This window comes from Typopeltis vanoorti, chromosome 13, assembly GCF_054136105.1.
Source record: "Typopeltis vanoorti isolate ZY-2024b chromosome 13, IOZ_Tvanoo_1.0, whole genome shotgun sequence".
Taxonomy (NCBI): Eukaryota; Metazoa; Arthropoda; class Arachnida; order Uropygi; family Thelyphonidae; genus Typopeltis; species Typopeltis vanoorti.
The window spans coordinates 98,453,972-98,469,860 of NC_143561.1; the positions used below are offsets into that span (position 1 = coordinate 98,453,972).

At 32.7% G+C, this 15,889-nt stretch overlaps 1 protein-coding gene across 2 annotated transcripts in view; it reads left to right on the forward strand.

Annotated features, from left to right (window-relative positions):
* Positions 1–7,179: 7,179 nt before the first annotated feature.
* Positions 7,180–15,889, forward strand: part of LOC150100409 (coiled-coil domain-containing protein AGAP005037-like) — a 1,356,304-nt gene continuing 1,347,594 nt past the window's right edge. Inside the window, exon 1 of one of the 2 annotated variants that reach the window (XM_090403260.1) lies at positions 7,180–7,281. The gene's annotated coding sequence lies outside the window, so the exon portion shown is untranslated. The remainder of the gene's footprint in view (positions 7,282–15,889) is intronic. The other variant, XM_090403261.1, reaches the window with a different exon arrangement.

A 15,889-nucleotide genomic window follows, 5' to 3' on the forward strand; every position in this document is an offset into this window, starting at 1 on the left:
ATTGTGTGCGATGTGTGATTCGACCGTGGATGCTTCTAAGTTGCAATATTAAAAATAAAATTTTTCTTCCACTTTTTTTCAGTAATTACCAGTTAAAAAATTATTGACCATTATATTAACATATGATTCCATTTTAACAAATAATAAATTTGTGTAGTGGTATAGCACTTGCTTATATGGTACTTGCGACCGTTTTATTACCTCATGCTATCTAGAAATTTCTAAATCACTTAAGATTCCTTAAGTGATCAAGAAATTTCAATTTATCTAGTTTTTCTTTCTTTCTCTCTTTTTATATTTTTTATGTGACACTTTTGATAATGTAGAGGTTGAACGATATTGGCATCTTGTGATCAAGAAAAAGAAGAGAGAATAAAAATGAGTCGAAGATGCTAGAGAATATTATGACAGTTTTGAATTGTGGAATGTTTGAGATATTCACCTTGATAGCGAAACAAATTCAGTTTCCTACCTCTCGTTCCTTCGACGTGCCCCCTTCTGCTACGGTTTGATGAAATAGCGAAGCTTTCTCACAAAGCAGGTATTAAGACTTCCCTTTCACTTATTAAAATATGTTCAAAAAATAAAGCTTTCTTAACGTTTTTGTTTTTAAAAAAGAGACAAAGCCATATACATTAATAACAAATTTATGTACATCCTACAGTAGAAATAATTACCGAACAGTAAACATAAACAAATTACATATAAAGTTATCATTTTTTCTATCGTTATAGTGACTAATAAATTCTATATAGTTAGTTATAATCTCGTCCAGAAGAAGGTGGAGAAAATGAGTGGAAACTCGGCATGTATCAGGCCTCCTCAGCTTATTTTTTAAAATTCAGAAAGAATTGTCTCTTTCTACGGTATATCCAACAAGAACACGAAACACCGATCTGCCTGTGGTGATTATTATCACTGCCATTACAACAATTAAAACAATTGCTTTAATTACTTGAAATTCATGAATCATTTTTTCCCTGTCGCTGATTTCAGTGATATTGCCAGCAGAAATCGATATAAAAGATACGTTTTTCGACACTGATGCGAGATTTTCATTGGATAATGTAATCTGATAATCTGCCATGTTTCTTTTAAATCTCACCAACAATATAATTAACGGTAATTAATGAACATGAAAGGTCTGTAATTTAAAAAGAAATAAACTATTTACTGTTTAGCATATGTTAACTGCAGTGCATACAAGAATATTACTTTATAGTTATGAAGTCATTATCGTACTAATGAGAAGCACTAAGTCTGGATCTCAGAAGTTAAGCAGTGGCCTGTTCTGTGCTGTGGCCAGTTCTTTGTCCATTTGAGTTGCAATAATAGCATAAGAAGTTAAAAATGTTCCTTTTTTTCTCTCCTACTAATTACAAGAGTAAAAAGGATAAAATTAATTTAATAAATTACCATGTTCTGTTATTAAGATCCATTTAAGCACCAAAATCTGTTAATGTATGCAGCTTTAGAAGCACTTCTTATTGAGTTTACATAAAACACTGGCAGCACGCAGAGATATTCTTCAAACGTACAGCAATCTTACCTATTCTGAAAGCAGAAAGTCGACAGCTTAATTGTTATTAATCATTTTCACTAAAAAATCCGTTAATAAATAATTGTGCCCTCGGATAAGTCGCAACCCATTCCTTCAACTGTGACAAATTACATGATTGCTTAAGCTCTGTTTTTTTTTCCTTCTTCCCCTCTCTCCCCTTCCTCTTTTTCAGATGTGACGTCTTTGTAAAACAAACTAACTGTTACGTTGGAAGTGTGGACAGATTTCTTACAGTTCAACCGTCTACCATATGGGCAATATCAGAAGCAGCTTGTACCTGTGTTTTCCAAATCTAGCACGCTTCTTCTCAAGCTTTTTATTATTATATTTATTTTTAAAATAAAATTCAGAATTTAATCCCCTTTCTCTTAATTTGCTTAATCATAACTCTTTATCATTAAGCAAATTAAGAGAAAGGGGGTTAAATTTTGAATTTTATTTTAAATTCACATTCTAAGCCATTTTTGCATATTAATAAGCTACAGTCACACGATTATTAAAGGCAAACAATATTTTATCAAAATCTAACCTTCATATAGGAGCCGATAGCAACACTCTCCTTTGGTTGGAATAAGGCCCACTTTGCAAGACATAAATTTTGTAATGCCCCCTATTATACACACATATATACATGCTCTATTTTCTCATTGACAAAGAAAATTGACATCTATTTCTATCTGACATGGTAAAATTTCAAATGATTAAATAATTGAAATAGAAAATTGATAAAAAAAATTGATCGTGTAAGACGGGCATAAGATGAACTAAAATACTATATTTAAATTTTAAATGATTATCTAATCGCAAAATCACGAAAATAATTAATTTTTAAATATTTTTAAATATATATTATTAATTTCTTCTATAAAAAGCTACCGACCCCTAGACCGCCTGAAAGCTCCCAAATGCTTCTGATCCCACTATAGCCCCCCCTAGAAGGCTTCAGCGTCCACTGGGGGGGGGGGTACCGCCCACTTTGGGAATCTATGGGCTAGACCCTTGTTCTTCAACCTATGGTCCGCGGAAATTTCCTGGCTGTCCGCCAAAAATTTCTTCGCCTCAGAAACAACGCTCCAGCCACGTATATAAAATTTTCTAACCTCTAAGCAGCAGCAGATGGCGCACTAGCTAAAATTGTAATTTTATAATATTGGATTTAATAAATAAAATACTATTTACATTCTTAGCCGTCAGCCGGTCCGCGAAATATTTCTCCTATTTTCCCCGGTCCGCAGGTGTAAAAAGGTTGAAGAACGCTGGGCTAGACTACACACTAATAATATTATAACAAACATTGCAAACTGTGAAGATAGTTAACTACGCTATCATTACAGGGATGTACACCATCTCAGCCTACTCCCCCCCCCCCCCCCATTTTATCCGGGCCCGGCATATAGCTGACGAATCAGGGCTCTGGCTGGGTCTTAGGTATTCCTGACTGTAATCCGGGTGAAAAAATCCCCTATCTCCGTATAAGACCGGCTAACTCACCTTTCGTCGAAAGAGACCAGATAAAGGTTCCTCACGTCAAGGATGGGAATCGAACCTAGGTCATTCTGACCAAAGGGCTTCGTTTATACCGACTGAGCTATGGAGGCTCGTTGCTACATATCAATACTGTAATACAAGCTTGTCTGAAAAGATATCCATCTTCAGCAGATATAATCATAAATGTAGCTCATCACCACAAATGACGTATTATTCCACTGATGTTTTTGTGAACTTTTTTTTTTTAATTTCAGGACAACGTAGAGAAACTGCGATTTATTGGGACATCGTTATAAATTTCGAAATATAATTATTAATTATTTCTCATATAATTACTTGCGAGATATCAAAGTTGTGAAATGTTGATAAAAACCACTTCGTAGGAGATTTTTCCAAAAGATATTCACACGGGGGAGGGGGGAGGAGATAATATCGAGTAAGAGAGAGAAGAGTGTCACTCTTCTAGGAACTATATAGTCATCCACGAGTTCACACTCTGGTACTTTATTTTCCGTAAGCAGTGATTAAAAAAAAAAAAAAAAAAAAAATCAGCTAACGCCTATTTGTTCCCGTATAGGGAGTAGGCGGGGCCGTTTACCCTATCTAACTTTTTGATTTTTTTTAACAATACAAAAACAAGTTTGCAATTTTTCGCAATTGCAAATGATGTCTGTATTATTGCTGATATGTGCTTACAATCACCTTACCAAGAAAAAAAAATGGATGACAAGTTGTGAATATGTCATTATTTATGGACTATTTCGTTCTCGATGCAGTTTATTTGATTGCTTATTGTTCTCATCATGTACTTCATGTATTCAAAATAACGCTAACATTCAGTGCAGTAACTACGGAGACTCGAGTATGAAAATACAAAATCCAGTCGATGTCAAACATTTCATTTGCACATGAAGAGGTGAGACGTAAGATACGTGAAAAATTTTAGAAACAAATCCTATCCAGAAAAATATATTAAACAGCATTATTAAAATTCAAAAGTTAATGCTAAAAACGCTGATGTACCTTAAAAATTTCAACTATAAAACAACGTCAAGTTAAAACTTCCTAAAAATTTTACACATACGAATTTAAGTATTATAGAAGCAAATAAATACATCGAAAATTGCAGCAGTGCCAATTTTTCAGTTATACGGCTTCGCAACAGTGTGTGTGTGCGCGTGACATCCCCCCCCCCATTTTACTTCGAAATCCCTCACTTGAGTCTAAACCGTATTGCTGTCAAGTAAGTGCTAACTCGAAATTTCAGCACGTTGCCGAAAATTTTCAATCCTATATTTGATAATATAGTTTGTTTTACTGTATATTATATTTCTTCCCTAGTTTTTGGTACTTGAACAGTTTTTGAGTAAAATAATATAAAATACTATAAACTATATTACCACACATTACAATAGTTATACTATGTCATAATGCTTGTTGCTAGTTTACTGTTAAATAAATCATATAATAATAATAATAAATTTCTGTTATTTATAAATTCTTGTTATAATTATTTTTTATTGCAGGAAGTTTTACTGATCGTATATAAAATACAAAATACGAAACATAAGATAACTGTGCTTGATTGATTTAGTCTTTTGTATCAAATTAACAAAGTCTTCCATTTTCTTGTAAACAGCTAATTAGGATAATTACAAATTGATCGGAATACAAAAAAAAAGCATTGTTAATACTTTACACCTTCCTTTGTAAAAGAAGAAACTTAATTAGTGTAATTAAACGAGCTAGAGCACCAAGTAATGCTTCCGTTCTGAAGTAGCTGCATAAAATTACAGCAAAATTCAGGACAACGTTGAACACTCTTTCTGTACAGAGTGGTTGGTTTAACTTGTTATAAGTTGATATACCAAATTTATAATGGTGATATACGAAATCTAAGCTGCATTTCCAAATGCTAAGCAGAATTTATTACATTTAATACTACTGTATTTTGTTTTCTTGTATTAATTACACTTGATTTTCATACTGTTATTTATTTTTATTATCAACATTTAGCAATATTTTCATGTGCAATTTCACCCTCACTAATGGGTTGGAATTTAATAAAGCACTTTACACATTTTTATTATACTTTTTTTTTCCCAAACGTATCACCAATCGATTTTTTTTAAAATCATGTAACATTGTCGTAGGCCATCACACTGAAATATCAACAAAAGTGAAAATACAACTCTAAACAGTTTAAGTGCATTGTATATGAACTTTAAACAATAAATAAATAATCCTCTAACGCTTTTTATTTTCCAAAGAGAACAGGCAAGGCCGTTTAACTGACTTTTGAAGACTGGAGGGCAGCTGGTCTCCACTATCAGCCAATCAGAGATCGCTGGTCTAGTACCCCCAGTGATTTTAATATACATCTGGAGAGGAAAATAAGGCACACATCTGGCACAAAGCTGCTGCCATCTTGTGGTCCAAAATCCTACATATTGCCTGAAATCATGTGACATCAACGGTTCATTAGCTTGAGTTGCGGGATTAAAAGCACGAGTTTTCGGGAGAATATTTTCTATTTGCCAGTGATTAACTTGGGAAACGGTCGAAGAAATGCTTAGAAAGGTTCCCTTAGTTGGCGACTAGAATAGAACTTGTAACAGTCTTACTTCTGGTGGTCTAGTGCAATGAATGTAAATGCTTTTGCCACCAGGCAAAACAAGCGTTCCTTATAAAAGATTTTAATCTTAATAATTATGTCATCAAAAGAATAAGGTGTAATTATATTTTTCATTGTTGAACTATTTCCTAGGATCAGGACTGCTTGATGAATTTTTTTAAGTAATAATCGTGTTTTTATTAACAAAACGACTTGAAATGATAATAGTATTTTTCTTCCTTTACCTATAATTAACCAAAAGAAAATTATGTCTTTAGTACATATGCCACTGCAGATTCAATTGTTGTGATATAGAACGGCATCACAATACAAGAATGTGATGGCAAAACACACTTTTTTGATTATTACGACTATATTTTTATGATCACGATCATTTCCTTGCTTGTTTTATGCATTGTTTTCATTTAATTCGTTTGTATATTTGATTGTCCTTCAGTTTTCTCTTCACTATTTTTCCATTCTATCTTTTCTGACATGATTTGTGCCTCCATAATGGGGTCACAAGTATGCTTTTTTGGTTTGCAATACGCGAGTTCAAATCGCGTCTAGAACTCGAAGGACAATGGCTTTTTAATCTGTGTCATACAGAATCGCAGGATGTTTCCTCCCACAAACTTTTTATTCAGCGAAGCAAATTATCCGAATAAATAAGCATTAATAAACTTAATATACGCAATCCATGGTCTTAGTTGTTTTGGAATTATTCTTTCCGATTCCAATCTTTCTGCGTCTTTTCTCTCCGTATTTTTTTTTTTTTTTAATGAAAACATTCCAAACATATAATGCATTTATCTTTACGACTTTACTACTAATGTTTTCAGACGTAGGTCACTGGATATATCATCGGTTATTGCATTCTGCTTTGTTAAATGTAAGACATTTGGATCCTCATGCCAGTATTTCTAGTTTCAGTTCGGATTTTTATAGATATTATTACTGTGTAAAGAGATATTTTTAATTTTGATTTCTTCTATTGATTTTGTGCTTAGATTTTATTTTGATAGGATGTAAGTTGGAACCAGGCTGTATTCTATTTTTATTTTATTTATTATTATTTTTTTTTTACCGCACAAGTTTCAAAAATTCCAAATCATTCCAAATCCAAATTCCGAACTACCGGTAATTATTTTTGTGTTCTGTATAATACTTTTGAGAACGCAATTTTTAAATTCCCACTGCATTTTTTCACAGTACACTTGTGTCTCCAGCTGCACGTTAGAATAAAGGCTATTTGGGACATTTTTCGCAAAATATTTTTCGCAAAAACCTGAATATATATATAACCATTATAATGCATTTTATTCTTTTCCCCTTTTTTATTTTTATTATTTATTTAGTTGTAATACAGTTGTGACTTTTCCAGCAGATTTCTACTAGTGGTGCCCTCTTTATTTTATTATTTTTTTCCCGGTAATTATTGTGAGATGCATAAAATGTTAGCGAGTGGAATGTTTTCGTTCATCAAATCTCCGTTGTTTACTCCAGTTTATTTATTTATTTTGGTGAACTTATACAAGTGTTAATTTTTGGATAAGTGTTAAAACAGAGCTGTGTAATCGAAAGAATCAGACAACTGAACCAAAGGTATAAATAACAAGTAAGTGATTTCAGTTATATTATTATCATTAGAATTCATTGCTGAATATGTATTTCTCGTAGCCACCATTTTGAAATTGAAATACGAACATTAAAAATCGAAAAATAGGTAGTGACAGTGTTAACAACCAGCAGTAAATTGACTAAATTATTATCTCATTACTACCAGATTGTAAAAGTATGAATTACGTCGTTTGGTCGAGAGAAAACGTAAAATACGATAGAAAAGTACGGAATAGTAAGCGATTTTAGCGAAATGATTGTGATGTAGTTAATTCAGGGTGGTAGGAGGGCGATAGCAAGAGCACCGCGTCGTTCTTGGAAGTTTTATAAAGATGGAGACGAACAAAGTTATCAGAAGCCAATTTTGCGTCTTAAAGGTAGGTGGGAAGCAACAAAATGGTTTCTGAAATTTCCCAATGAGTCTTTCTAATAATTTTTTTTTCGAACTTTATTATTTATATATAATATGTACAATACATTACATGAACACAATTGTGCATAACAGATACTAGCACGTACATAATATTTGTAAATAATAATAATAATAATTGTTTACAACATATATTATTATAATATTAATAATGATCATTATTATATATTTTGTATAGATTATAGATAATATATATAATAAACTCTGTATAATATATATATCTTTTTTCTATTATTATCATACAGATAATAATAATAAATTATAATGATTGTATATTATTATGCGTTTACAAAACATATTGTTCTGGTTTTTTTCTTTTAACAGTAAAATTCATACAGATTTTTTGGGTTGAATAAGATTACAATTTTACAGTATTTATACAATAACAATAAATTACGTATATTTACAATTTTTGCTTTAATGTATTTAAGCGATATTTAGCGAAATGATTGTGATGGAGTTAATTCAGGGTGTTAATTCAATTAAGCGCTGTAACAATAGCACTTAAATGTAATAAATGGATTTTTTTTTTTTTATTTGTGTTGATCTCGGTTGAGATGTAATGCCTCAGCATGCCTCTTCGGAGCTTTTTAGTTAGCTTATCTGAGGATGGCACTGGTTAGTTGTTGTTTATTGGTTTGATTGCTGTGTTGGAAGTAGGCTGATGTTTGTTAGGTCTGATATTCACTACTGCGGTAGGTTGAGAAATTTATTCACATGCACACTCAGGGAAGCGCGCGCGCGCGTGCACAAGATAATTTGGAATGTCGTGACGCGTCACTGAACTGGAAAGCCTGAACTAATAATAATAATAATAATAATAATAAATGTATATTGGCATCGATCTTCTTTTTATAATTAGCTGGACTCAACAGACAGCTAGCAATAATGCTGTTATTTCTGGCAATTTTTGTTATTGTATTCGAAAAGGCTAAATAATATCATTTAATTGACCTCTCGGTTAGGAGTGCGGTATAGCGTTTAAACTCATTCAAATGACTCACATACAACCGACAGATTGTTGAACTCGATAAACTAGCCCAAAATAAATTAGGTTTTAAATGCTATTCAGGTATTTAAATACGCTCACGTCCACACTCTTATAGACAGGCAAATATTGAACAAAATTGCTACAAGTGACAAAGAAGCGTACAAAAGAGAAGAGTGAAGGGGTGAAGCATTATCGCGTAAGGGGAAAGAACTTTCCAGATGTAGTTGGAAAATTTATAAACACTGGTGCCTTGGTAATTACCATTAATAATAGATACGACTTTATTACAAATTATAACTGTAAACGCGTATACTCCAAACACGATACAGTATATGAAATGTCAGACATAAACACAACTTTCTTCAAGGAACGGTTTATTTTAGAATATCCAACGGGTAAAGGGAGGGAAGGAATGAAGAAAGAAGGACGCATGTAGACGATTTATGCACATTTCAGGTGTTCATGTAGTAGGTGTGGAAACTTTGTTCCAGGCACAAAGAATAAAAAATAAAATAATGAAATTAATGTTATTAATACTAGTTATTATTAATAATTGTAAAAATCATTAATATAAAAGTCGATAATATAATTTAAAAAATGAAAGTGCATTTATAGATAATCATGTGATGATAAAATAATGATTCGTTGAAATAATTCTAACACGTGATATGACCAGAAGAGTTTTATTGGTTGTGGCTCTTGAATAATTGCGCCAAATAAAGTTTCCGAACCATAAGCATATTATGGTTCGAAAAAACTTTTTTGCTGACGCGTTTATAAAATCCATTTTAGTTCATTCTCATTATTTTTTACGTACGTTCACTTGATCATTCCTACTCCGAACTAACGATGCTTTCAACTGTAATAGGGAAACTTCTATTTTTTTTTTTTTTTTTTTTTTGATTCCTTCGACTGCAAATCCAGATTGAAAAGAATGAATTCTTAGCAAACATAACGCGTAATTGCATGAGAACACTCACGTTTACAGACATTCTTTTAAATATAATTTTGCTTCTCTTTTTTTTTTTTTTGTAGTCTTTATAATATTTTATTACCATTTAATTTAATAGCTGATGTGAACCACAAACAATGGCTTTTTCTTTCTGGACAGGAACATTTAATTCTGATTGACATCCCTAACTGCGCGTTGTGTAATTAGTGTCCGAAAAAAGTGCTTTTATTGAATTCCTGTGATAAGGTTTTGAATAAAATGTGATCATACAGTTTTAGCTTAAACAAAAAGTCCAACAAATTGGGCATATTTACAATATTCTCTCGCGTTCCCCCCCCCCCCCCTCAATTGTTCCAATTATATTGTTATCTTAACAAATTTCGTTTTATGGTTGTACACGGTATTAAATTGCTTCGGGGATTGCAGTTATCCCTCGGGTGCTTTTCACTTTTATTTCTCCCACGCTTTGCAATTACAGTTTTTTTTTTATTTTTATTTTAATTTTTTTTTTTATTCGTCGTGATATTGTTTTGTAATCAGAAAGCGAACTCGGAAACTGTTTCGCACACGGAATTCTTCTTAAAATAATTTATTAAACTAACTTTATCTTTTGAAAATATCATTGAATAATTTCGTTCAGCAGTTTTGGAGGAGTGGAGGAAATATTTTTGCAAAACTCGCTTTTATTTTTAACGTTGTTAGTACCGGGTCTACACGGGGTTACTGTGAATACGTGTGATGCGATTCGAAGTTGTTAGATCACGTAGATCCATCGCGGCCATGAATCTTCATCTCCAGACCCAACTGGCCCCTGTGAGACGATCTGTTTACTATCCTACTCCACCCCGATATTTTCTTGTGACACCCCCCCCCCCCACACACACACAAAGTGAAGATCCAATTGATTAAAAGTAGCCCAGATTGAAAAGAGTGAGTCGAGGTCTCCAAGAGCAGTTAAGGGATGGCTTCCCTTTAACTGAACAACATAATAACAGAAGCAATACTCTTTATTCCGAAGCCTCAACTAACGAGTGATACTTTGTTCATTGGATTATATTAGAATGCTCACCCCCAAAGAGAATTAAACGTTATCCATCTTCTCTCTTAAATTCGTTAAAATATCGAAATCAGTCCGATGATCTCGAAGAAACTTCGTATCTTCACGAGGATGTAGGACGAAGCCTCCTTTTTTTTTATTTTTATTTAACAGAAAAAAAAAACTGATACTAGGGCTCGATAGTGCTAAAAAAATAAGACAAAATATTTCCCAGAAGACGTATGTCACCGCGCATTTCCGTGCTATGTAATCTTGCACCCGTCACTTCATTACCTTCTAGGCGTTATTTACTCCTTTCTGTCCTCTGCTACTGTCTGTTGACACAGATTGCTCTATCCTCCTTTTCTCACTCTCGTAACGTCTTCACACAAGAATAAAATAAGCACTTCGTGTTTTCTCTCTATCGGATTTTCACTGGTTACAGTCTTTTGGGCTTGCACTAACACAGCAGTGGAAACATAATGCCCGTAAACCTTGCCACGTCGCTGCTTATAATATCTTGAGTTGCTTCATTAAGTCTTTGGGTTCTCGTGACGTTCCAACTTCATTTAAAAATAAAATAACTTCGACCGTATTTGCTAAATCAGAATATTGGATAAGCTGGATTCGTATTCAAATCGCAAGAGTGCTTCGAATGGGACAACATGGAATAAAATGACCCGTACCTTGGGGGAAAATTATCACGAATAAAGGAAAAGAAACAGTTTTAATGCCAAATAATATTGGCCGTAAGAAAGCAATGCAAAGGAGAAAAAGCACAAGTAGTGGAAACAGATAACGGAATATTGAAATATTTGATTTTATAAAATTTAAAGGATTGTCATTGTTGCTCAGTTAGATTCTGCGCGTGTTTTCACTGATGGATTTCGCTTTTTGTTAGTGCCAAGATCAACGCTTGCTGAAGTGATGCTTCCGTCATTTCTGATTAAATGAATTATATTCACAGCTTTAGCAAACGATCATGCATAATGGATGGCACGTGAGAAATTTAAAAGAGCAAAACTTGAGCCTCGAAGGAATTTCAATAGAAATAAGTGTTTGTTGTAGCAAATCGTTGGCATTTTCCCAGTATTTTTTTTTTTTTTTGCGTCATTTTTTTGTAATGTGTGCAGATTCCACGGACAGTTAAACGACGCGAAGAATGTAAAAGAAACAAATTGCCGAAATCCTTTTAATTGTTTTGACCGAGAAGAAAAATGTCCTTAAAATATCCACAGCTATTTATAAAATTAGCGCACTATCATATAACAATTATTAAAACAATAGTTTTATTCCAATCTACAGTTCAATTAGTGTACTTAAAGCACTCGTATGATTAGGATTATGAGATGCTAACTCGCCTAAGTATGAATGTCCCTATCAAGCCGATTTGCATTTTCTTTATGCAGTGCAACCCCCAAGTTTTATTTATTTACTTATTCATTTTGTTCAGAAGACGACATAATGATTTAAGTATATTGTGTACAGAACCGGCTCTAGGGACTTTGCTGCCCGCATGCAATTTCTTTCTAAGCGCCCCTGTAACGATCCGAGCGTGCGTGGTTCTTTTACGATAATAAAAATGTAAATTATTTGAAATTTCTTAAATAAATTTTGACAGAACAGCCACACGTTGGTTCGCTAAATGTAACGAACCGGGGGTGTTGACTAGGCAGGATAATCGTTAAAAACCCGAATATTCAAAAAATTCTCAAAAGTTAAAGCAAATTTTGATAAAGCTACTTCACTTTAATCGTTGATTATAATGAGGGATTACCTTCTCACCAATCCAAATCGCTAACAAAATTAAAATGAATTTTAATTAAAGTTAAAATTTATTTGAACTAAAGTTTAAAAAATACTTGCATTTTACAAGTTACTAAACTCTTAGTAACTTGTAAAAAATTTTTAATAATTTTTATAAGTGGAACTATCTTTTAGGAAAATAAACGAAACTCAAGATAGATGAGAAAATAAGAAAAGAATTCAGAAATAATTAGAACATTTAATATAAGTATTCAAAAAATAACATCTTTACAGAATAACAGAAAATAAATTAAATTACATAAATATACTTCAAAATTTTTAAATTAAAATTTTAGGGTTTTTGATTTCAAATTCACAAAATTAGAAATAATGGTCTTAACGTCTAATTCCGCACATATATCATTTTCAATAGCTATTAACGCCAAACTAACAAGCCTGTTTTGTGATATATTTGATTACAACCTTAAGTAGGTTTTAATCAATTTCAACTTGGAAAAGGAACGTTCACCGCTCGCTACACTAACAGGTAAGGTTAACAGTATTCTTAAAGCTATTGAAAAGTTAGGGAAAGATGAATTATTGGACACAATAAAATTAAGAATATCGAAAGTGTATTCTTTTTTTCATATTTCGATATTCAAAATGATCCAAAGGATAATTTTGAATATTTAAATTATCCTTCCGAAAAATACATAACTCGTCATATAATTCTATTGCATTTACGTATTTATTGTCACCGTCCTTCAAGAGAAACTCTAAATCATCACAATTTTTTCTTAAATCTTCGTTATTAATTTGTAGTAATCTATACAAGAAATTGAAATTATCATAATATGTTTTTAGTTCAAAACGTTCTATTAACGAACACATTGCAACGTCTAGAAGTGTATAAAACATTCACTCTAAATTTATCTTCTGGCGATTGTGGCGTTTCATCATGATGCTCTTAGTCAAATTGTCGTGTCCTCTTTCGTCGTCGAACTTCCGTACCAGTTTTAAATTCATGTTCTCCATCCACCTCTTCACTCAGTTCTTTTGCCGTTTTTAGAACTTCTTTAAAATTTGTATCTGATCGATACTCTTGTAAAAATATTTTTAAGTTTTCCATAGATTCTAAAGCAAGTGTAATGTTCATATTTTTGTCTTGAAGCAGTTTACTCACAGGCTTTATTCTTGTAAGTAAATCATGCCAGGTTATAAGAGAGCAAATAAATTTGTAGTCCTTTATTTTAGCACATAATGTTTGTGCTTCCTGCTGAGTTTCTTTATTAAAATTTTCATTATTTAAAATTTCAAAAAGTGCATCGTAAATTTCTCCTAACTGATATCGTAGAGGGCGGATTGCATTAATTTTACTTTCCCATCGCGTTTCTGATGGCTGTTTCAATGTTAATTTTTTTACGAACTTTAAAAGGATTGCCCAATGTTTGTAAGAGAAGGAAAAGAAATTGTATATTTCTTGAATAATTGCAAAGAAACTAATTGTATCTGCATTCACTTTGGCTGCACCATTAATGATTAAATTTAGAGTATGAGCAGCACATGGCATGTAAAAAGCTCGAGGATTTTTGTTCAAAAGCAAATTTTGGAGCCCATATTTTTTCCTTTTCATATTTGCTCCATTGTCATACCCTTGACCTCACATGTCTTCAATGGGAATGTTCCATTTTTCCAGTTGTTCCATTATTGTTGCACATAAACCACGTCCTGTGGAATCTGATATATCTGCAAAGCCTAAAAAGTTTTCCCTGATCTTGACAATTCCATTGTCACAGGAAACAAAGCGAATAATAATGTTCATTTGTTCTGTTTTACTTGCATCAGGTGTGCAGTCTAAAATTATGGAATAATATTTAGATTTTCGAATTGATAATAAAATTGTATCCCTGATTGCGTTACTCAAAGTTTCCAATATTTCATTTTGATTGTCTTTACTCAAATAGTGTACTCTATGGTTTCGTTGTAGGGTCCTTTCAACATGATTTTCCATAACGGGATCAAACTTCGCAAACAGTTCGACTAATTTTTAAAAAATGCCGTTATTCCTTTCATATAATTTATCAGATGATCCGCGAAAAGCTAAATTTTTGCTACCAAGGAATTTTATAATTTCAATCAAGCGTTCGAAAACACTCGTCCAATGTTTCTTTTCCATTTCATACATGCTTTGAGTCTGGCAATCAATAATAGTTTTGTTTTTTAAATTTTTATCAAGTTCCTTCCATTTTAAGAAAATTTTCATGTGAGCTAAACTAGTCTCATGTCTATGCAAAGTTGTATTTACATTTCTCCAATCGTTATAACATTCTACAAGACTACTTGATTCAGTAGGTGCGACAAGTTTGCAACAAAAGCAAAAAAAAAAAAAACAGAATTTAAAGTTTCGGAATAAATGAGCCATGTTCTTGGCACGAGCTACCCGTTTTCCATTTTTCTATTATAATACGTGTCGCCAAATTTACGACCATATGTATCTCTGAGATATATTATATTTTTCTTTTGAACAGACCCCATTTCAATTAAAACAACTCGTAATTTTTCATCAATATTTCCCCATTCACCTGGATCTTCTACATTTACAGAGACTAACAATGTGTTAGTTTCGTGGTCAACTACAACTAAATCTTCTCCTAACTGTTTTTCACTTAAATCATGCATCTTGTTATCTTGTTAAATAGTTGCAATAGTACTTTGATGCAAACTGGATGATGTGCACGGTTCTTCAACTCTGATTTCTGATGTATCGAGTTGGTTACAATCTGCATCAGAATATTTTAATATTTTAACAAATTTATTAAGAGCCTCAGTTTGTTTCTTAATATCTTCTTCTTTCGCAGCATGCCGCTTACGATTTTGTGCACCGGATAACTTTTTTTTTTTTAATTTTTGATTCCATTTCTATTTTATACCCACAAGAAATTATTCCACAACACGACACAGAGACGAAATAATAGTCCGCACTGCGCAACTGTCTGTAGCCTACTGAGATGCGTACCATATGACTGGTTAACTAGCAACAAATGTTTTGTACGAAAATTCGTTTCTGCACATAAAACCGTTCACCGTTTCACTTTAGATAGACTGCAGTAGACACAATATTTTGCAGGCAAGCATTAGCCTGCTCTTGCTGCAAAATTGTAAACAGCCGACTGATCAAAGAGGCGGCAATATACAATTTTTTAAAATTTTTATTCGGTGTATCCAGCCTTGTTTATTTCAACATTGATCATTCTAAGAATTTTTTGTTTTTATGATAAAAATCTTGTTTCTTAAAAATGAACTTATGAACCGAGCCCCGGCGGCGGCGCCTGCATGACCTGCATGCCAGCTTCCGCCGGTCCCGATTGTATATATGAAATTTAAATTTAACTTAGGTGGGAAATTGTTTTCATTGTCTGGTGTGACACCACCACCACCCCGCTTCTTGGAG